Raw genomic sequence first — 7,865 nt, 5'->3', positions numbered from 1 at the left:
TAATACCACATAACACATGAAAACAATAATGTAATGTATAATTTTCTGTTGTAACCCACAAACTGAACGGTAATGTGACAACACTCTTTTACTATTTTACAAAAGTAAAACATCACTGCTTCCATGTCTACCTGGTTGTAAAGGAGGAGGAGTTTACTGGATACTCCAAGGGTAGGCAACCTTTCTGATGGCGAGTGCCATTTAAAATTTCCTCAGATGTTGGCAGCTATAAGTGAATAGTTATGAGCTATTTTGAAACAAAAAAAGACACTTTTTATCCATAACAAGAACTCCATAACGGCTACCTGAGGACACTCATATGAGAGAAAATCTGCTCACACAGATATGTAGAGCCAAATACTGTCAGTAAGGCCTCTGCAATGTTCTGAAGACAGTTAAGCGCCATGAACACACACAGCTGTGGATTCCAGCTGCTTCGATGTTGCATTAACTCAGCCAGTTAATGCAAGACAAATCTAGCTGCTCATTAAAGATTTCTGGTTTGATCAGAAAATAAAACATTTGGTCCACACACAGCTGTGGGTCCCAAAAATGCATTGTGTCTCGAGTCTACGGATGTATCCGTGTAACTCCGTGGTGCTGATGCTGTGCTGAGCAGACAGCTCCTGAAGCTTTTGAAGTGTCGGACTGTGGAAAGCTAACAATGTCCCTCTCACCAGTAGGCTAAGCTATTTTTAGCCAATTACAAGTTGAACCTGGTACTTGGGGTTGTTAGTTAAGATACCGTCATTAAGAAGAGGCACAACTAATGTGTCTATGCGAGCTGATTTGTGATGTGCACCGCTGGCGCGGCCATTTATTGTTTGATGCACCTTCTCAGATTAGTACACAGCGTGTCGTGCCCAGGACTGGACTGGGACAAAAAAAAAAAACAGCCCCGGCATTTTGACTAAAGACCGGCCCACCAGGTATTAAACCCATAAAGCCTTTGAATGAAAACAAATGGCCTGCCTGGCCTGCATTTGTATAGCGCTTTTCTAGTCCCTAAGGACCCCAAAGCGCTTCACACTACATTCAGTCATTCACCCATTCACACACACATTCACACACTGGCAATGGCAAGCTACATTGTAGCCACAGCTGCCCTGGGGCGCACTGACAGAGGCGATGCTGCCGGACACTGGCGCCACCGGGCCCTCTGACCACCACCAGTAGGCAAACATGGGGTTAGTATCTTGCCCAAGGATATTTGGCATGCAGCCAGGAAGCAGCCTGGGATTGAACCACCGACCTTCTGTCACAAACGCTGTTGTGACAGTGATGTACAGTCTGGTTGGTATATGTATGATTTCTATACATTTTACATCAGATAAAAACTTTGGTTGTAAGCTTCAGATGTCACGGCTGGCGGAGTGAGCCGTGTGGTGTTGGAGGAAAAGGAGGACCCAAAATGCAGGCAGCCGACTGATGATATGAGTGAGGGTTTATTTACAGGTGACAGTGGCAGAAACAGACAACGAAGCATGAGAAAACAACTGAAGAAACCTAAACTGGGAGAACTAAATGACAAACCTGAGAGCATACAAAAGGGTGCGGGTCAGCGCGACGCAGAGACAGGAACGAAACACCATAGAACGCAGACGAGCTGACAACGAACACAGACCGACACCCACTAAATATACACACACAAGGTAATCGGGTAATCACACACAGGAGGGAAGAACAGCTGAACCCAATACACATGATGAGCGGAGGAGACAAGCTGAACACAATGACAGACAGACAGAGACCTTCAGAACAAAACAGGAAATCTAGAACCCGAACCGGACACAAGGGGGGAGGACACAGAATAACTAGAACAGAGGAAAATAATCACAAACCAAAAACCCTGGGTCAACGACCCAGGACCATGACATCAGATAATTATTTAATAACAGCCAGACATTTTAAATGAAAATAAGAAAGTATTTCTTTGTGATCCCCTCTCCCTGTTAATGCCCCACCTGGCCCCCCTGGCAAAACTTTGCTAGACCCGCCCCTGCAAAGTTACCAGCTGTCAGCTACTTAGAAAAGGATCCTGGTGTTATTTGTCCCTCAGAAACAGTTCATAACTTCCCTTCAACTCATTCATGTCATCTAAAAGGTAAACCTGTTTCTCCATCACCTGTTCAGCTCTGATGATTCAGTAAGGACATCTCCTGGTTTCATCTTCATGTTTCCCACTCACCACATATCTAAACCGATATCATGACCAGCAGCTTTTACAGCTGTGGCTCCAGCAAACATCAGCTGATACTAGAAATTAATGTTAAATAAATTCTAACAACAGCTGATCAAGCTTAAACGTGCTGCTGTTGTTTAGTGCGACATCCGCTGGTTTCCTCTTTCTGGCGCAAAGTGGGCGATAAACAAGCAAGAGAGAAAAGCCGATTAGCTGATCATTGATCAGTTTCATGATTGAAGTAGAAACAGGAGAGAGAGGGGAGAGAATGAGAGAAGAAGAGGCAGCTGTGCAGCAAAGACAAAGAATAACTCCACCTTTGTGTCTTTTTCATTCTAGCTGAAATCCGGGACAAACTGCGTCCCCTCTCAGCTCAACACGAAATAATTAATATTATTTATTAATAATTTCTCTGAATGCAGGACAATTCCGTCTTTTTACGGGACGGTTGGCAACTCTACAAACTAACCTTATGAATTAAATAAAGTTCAACATCAGTAACATCAAAGCACCCACCCAGCTGTATAGAAACTCCATCATGCTAGCTAGCACGCAGTACGAGTTAGTGGTGTGCAATACTGCATATTTTGGTATCGATCTGATACCAAGTAAATTCGGGCCAGTATCGCCGATACCAATACCAATACGATACTTTTCAATAAATAAGGTGGATGCCTCATTGAATTGCTAAATCGCAATTAATTTTCATCACCTTAAGTGTTTTTTGTGATGTTTCCTTTGGTATTATTAATTAGTTAAAACCCAGGACATAATTAGGAGAAATAATTTATTTATAATTAAATAAAAAAATGTTTTATTTTTGTGGTGGGCCGTGGTCTGCAATGCTGCTGCAGGTGAGATGGACTCACCTTCACTGCATCTACAATGATGCCTCACCGGCTTAAAACCTGTGCGCTGCTTGTGCTGTTGTTATTTTTGGTGTTGATGTGTACAGCTGGCAGCAGGAGGGCTGCAGCCATTGAATGTAGGCTACTGTTACAGCAACCGGGTGATCACTGTAAGAGTGGACAGCGCGCAGCTCGGGGTGAGCTGGAGGCTGGCGCGCCAGCGAGACCTGCCAAGCTGGAGATGGAGGTCGAGGTGCGCGGGGGTCCTGCCTGAGGGCGGCGTGCTGTCCACTTCGGCACGCAGGACCATGCAGCCTGCGTGCCGGCCGTCTGCCCAGCTGCCTCTGAGCCCCGGCTCACTTCCACTCTGCATGCCATACGGGTGGCCATCAGGCCAGCTCCTGGGCTTCCGCTGGAGGTGCGGGCAACCGCCAGAGTGGACACTTCCCCGTCGCTGGGCTGGGCCATGGGGTGGCGATGGTCCAGGCCGATTCCCTCGCCTGCTCGCGGGGTGAGGTGAAGCGAGCGATGGGTGTATGTGGTAGGGCGTGTTCTGCGATGCCGCTGCAGGTTTGGTGGTGGTGATGTGCACGGCTGCCAGCGGGAGAGCTGAAGCCGTTGAATGTACTGTTACAGCAACCGTGTGATTATTGTAAGAATAAATCATGCTGCGAAGCATGAAAATGCCATCGGGTCTGCCGTGGTGGCGATCTTTTTTTTTTTTTTTTTTTAAATCTTAAGTGCACACAAACCAGTAAACAAATTAAAACAAATACTGGTGATAAACTATAATACAAAAATTACAATTAAAATTCTCAACAACGGGGCTTCCGCTTCCGGCCGATGGAGTAAGTAGCAGCGAAAGGCAGCTCCGCTAAGATTTTTGATTATCCAAACCTCCTGGGACACATATTGACTTTGATTTGGACCAAGATTCAACTGTACAAACTCCTCCTGACCAAAGCGAGTCATGAAGAGTAGTCGGAAATACACGCAAAAAACTTTGTCGTCAGCTTCTGCTACATCTGGCGGCGAAGAGCCAGAACTCGCCAATCTCCGTGAGGATCCTTCGGAGCGAATTGCAAGCCTACCGAGACGGCATGATGAACGATATTAAGACGCAGATAGATAATATGCATGAAAACTTACGTGAGGACATTTCCTCGCTAAGAGAAGAAGCTAAAGCAGACACCAATAAGCTTCGACATGAGCTATCACAGAAAATAGAGGCACTGCACGAAACTCATGCAGAAACAACAAGTATACAGAAGGACATGGAGCGGGCCCTCTGTGACACTACAGACAGGTTAACAGCCTTGGAGAAAGATCACGAAACCCTAAAGAAAGATTACAACAAGCTACACGACAAATGCCTGGATTTAGAAAATAGAAGCCGCAGAAACAATCTGTGTGTGGTGGGCATTAATGAGGACGCAGAGGGGGGAAACCCCAGCCGTTTCATGGCAGAATTTTTCTCAGAAGTGCTTGGGAAAGAAAATGATGATTCGCTTATCATGATAGACCGAGCCCACAGAACCCTCGCCCCGAAACCACGGACAGGGGAGCGCCCAAGAGCCATGATAGTCCGCCTGCACTACTACACCGACAGAGAGAAGATTTTACGATTGTCCAGGGAAAAAGGCCGCCTCTTCTACAAAGGATCACCTGTACACATCTTCCCGGACATGAATCCTGAGGTCAGCAAACTTCGAGCGTCATTCAACCCCGTGAAAGGGAAACTGCGGAATGCTGGCGTCCCGTACAGTCTGTACTACCCCGCGAAGCTGACTATAACGGTGAACAACGCTAAGCACTCATTCACAGATCCGCGCGAAGCAGAGAAGTTCGTCAGTACCCACGTCCAGAGCCCAGCCACATCTACCGCTTAGCCACATCTTTACAAACATGACCCAGGAGGGAATAGCATATAATAATAGACAATCTTAAGGAGTTTAGTGGTGAGTCTGATGTCTACAGCCTGTAAAAAGCTGGACAAAAATTGTTTTTCTTTTCTTTGCAAATGAAGAAAGGGTTCCGGTTTGAGTTCATGAGGTTGTTCTTTAGTTTGGTTCAAGAAAGTTGTGAATTTCAGAGGATCACTTTTAGAAAGCTCAGAGTAAGATCCATCAACCACTCAGTAACAGTTAATAACTATTGGTACCTCTACTGAGAGAGCACCACAAAATCTTGTCAACTTTGTAACATGGAACTGTAGGGGACTCAGGGGACCAGTGAAACGAGGAAACATTTTAGCTCACTTAAAAAAAGTAAACGCGGATATAATCTTTTTGCAAGAAACGCATCTAAAAGTACAAGATCACAACAGATTACGATGCAAATGGATAGAACAAATATTTCACTCTACATTTAATGCTGGAAGCAGAGGCACAGCCATACTGATCAAAAAATCAGTACCATTTACAGCAGCAAAAATACTACCAGACACTCAGGGTAGGTATGTTATTGTAACTGGCAAACTTTATGGTCATTTAGTTATGTTAGTAAATATTTACGCTCCGAATGTGGATGATGAGCAATTTATACGGTCGATAATATCAAAGCTTCTGGATATCGATACTCATCAATTAATCATAGGAGGTGATTTTAACTTTGTGTTAAATACTAACCTTGATAGATCATCGAGTAAACCTGCCAAAATATCTAAATCGGCAAAGGCCATCCAGGAATTTATGGGAAACTATGGAATAATTGATCCGTGGAGAGTTCAGAATCCTAATGTGCGACAATATTCATTCTATTCTCCGGTCCACCAGACATATACCAGGATAGACTTTTTTTTAATCGATTCTAAATTTCTACCATCAGTAAAGCACTGTGAATATGGCACAATAATGTTGTCGGATCACAGCCCCCTCCTTTTGCAACTAGCCCTCGGGTTCAATCACACAACAAAGATATGGAGATTTGATAATAGTTTATTATCAAATAAACAGGGGATAGAAGACATTAAGAACCAAATTGATTTCTACCTGTCAATTAACAACACTCCAGATATTACCAAGTCTACCTTGTGGGAAGCACTAAAAGCGTACATTCGGGGGCAGTTAATTTCGCGGAAGAGTCTAATGAATAAACAACGAAGAGAAGAAGAGAGACGTATAAAAGGCAAGATACAGGAAGTAGATAGACAACACACAGTGCGGCCCTCAACAGTCTTGCACAAGAAGAAACTGTCCCTGCAAGCTGATTTACAATTGATGTATACCACAAGAACAGTCAAGCTTCTAACCAGGGCAAAATATAAATATTATGAACAGGGGGAAAGGATGGGTAAAGTTCTAGCACAACAAATCAAGAGACAAGCAGCAACAAGGTTGATCACAGAAATTCGCACCATTACGGGACAAATAACGAGGGACCCAAAGGAGATAAATAGTATATTCAGAAGTTTCAATGTAGACTTATACGCCTCAGAATCAAAAAAGAACCCCGCACTATTTGAGATGTTCTTTAACAAGTTTAGTGTACCTGTGATCAACCCAGACAAAGTAGAACAACTCGAAAAATCCATAACTATACAAGAGATACAGCAAGCAATAGATAATTTACAGAACTCCAAAGCTCCGGGTCCAGACGGTTATACTTTTACAAGGCCTTTAAAGACCATATCTCACCCCTGTTACTAGAAGTATATAATGAGGCGCTGGACAAAAAAGCCCTACCGCCGACTTTGTATCAGGCAAGCATCTCTTTGATCTATAAAAAAGATCCTTTAGACCCGGCTTCATATAGACCGATCAGCTTAATTAATGTAGATAATAAGATACGTGCAAAGATTTTGGCAACACGCCTGGAAACTGTTCTGCCAACAATTATATCTCAGGACCAAACAGGATTCATTAACCCTTTAAGACCTACCATAGAACCAAGTCCGCCAGAGCTTATATTATATTTTTACATGGTGTGGTGCCATTTTTGGGAGCATTTCAAGTTGTTATACATCAATACAACCATTATAGCCCAGATTTTAATAATATGTATTCATTAAGTGCATAGTAATTACATAAATTGCAAAAAAGTGCAATAAACTACAAAAAAATTGAAAATCGTTTTTGCTTTTTTAGCATATATTTGTAGTTAGAGAAATTTAAGAGGCTTATCCCTCAACACTGTAAATACAAAAAAGTTGCACAAAATAGTTTCCCACCACAGGAAATTTATTTTGAGGGTCTTCATAGTTTTATTTTTGAAATACACCAATTTTTATACACTGCAGGAAAAACGAAAATAAATATTATACTGCAAATTTGCAAAAAAGCAGCATATGCATCAAAATAAACTATTTCCAGCAGTGCAATATGAGTCCTAAGCGTCCCAGAAACGACACAGAAAGTCATAAAGTCAAAGATAACTTTTAAAAAGACCAGTATAGGCCCTGAGGCCTTGATGGTAAAAAAGACTACATTTCCTTTTTTTTTTTTTTTTTTTTTTGGTCCATTTGATTCACCTTTTATTGTTTATTTTATTTTCACTTACTGAATATGGGACAGACTTGACTGGGGGAAAGAAGGGGAGAAAGAAAGAGGGAAAGAGAAACAGCTGAGAAGAGGGACGGGGGAGAAGGGCAAAAACCAAAAACCAACAGAATGAGCAGAAAAAGAAAAAAAAAAGAAGAAAAAAAGAAAAAAAAATGCATATATCAATCACCTGGGTCACCTGCTGAGAAAGAAAAAAGAAAACAAGCAGAAGAGAACAAGAGTAATAGAATAAACAACATCACAATGATATATGGGAATATGACAGTAAATACTAAATATTAAACATTATTGTGCAGCACATAAGATCAACAGAACACAGTGTGCTTTGAGGTAGGA

The sequence above is a fragment of the Aulonocara stuartgranti genome (assembly GCF_965226115.1).
Source record: "Aulonocara stuartgranti genome assembly, chromosome: 8".
Lineage (NCBI taxonomy): Eukaryota > Metazoa > Chordata > Actinopteri > Cichliformes > Cichlidae > Aulonocara > Aulonocara stuartgranti.
This window is presented reverse-complemented; position numbering follows the sequence as displayed.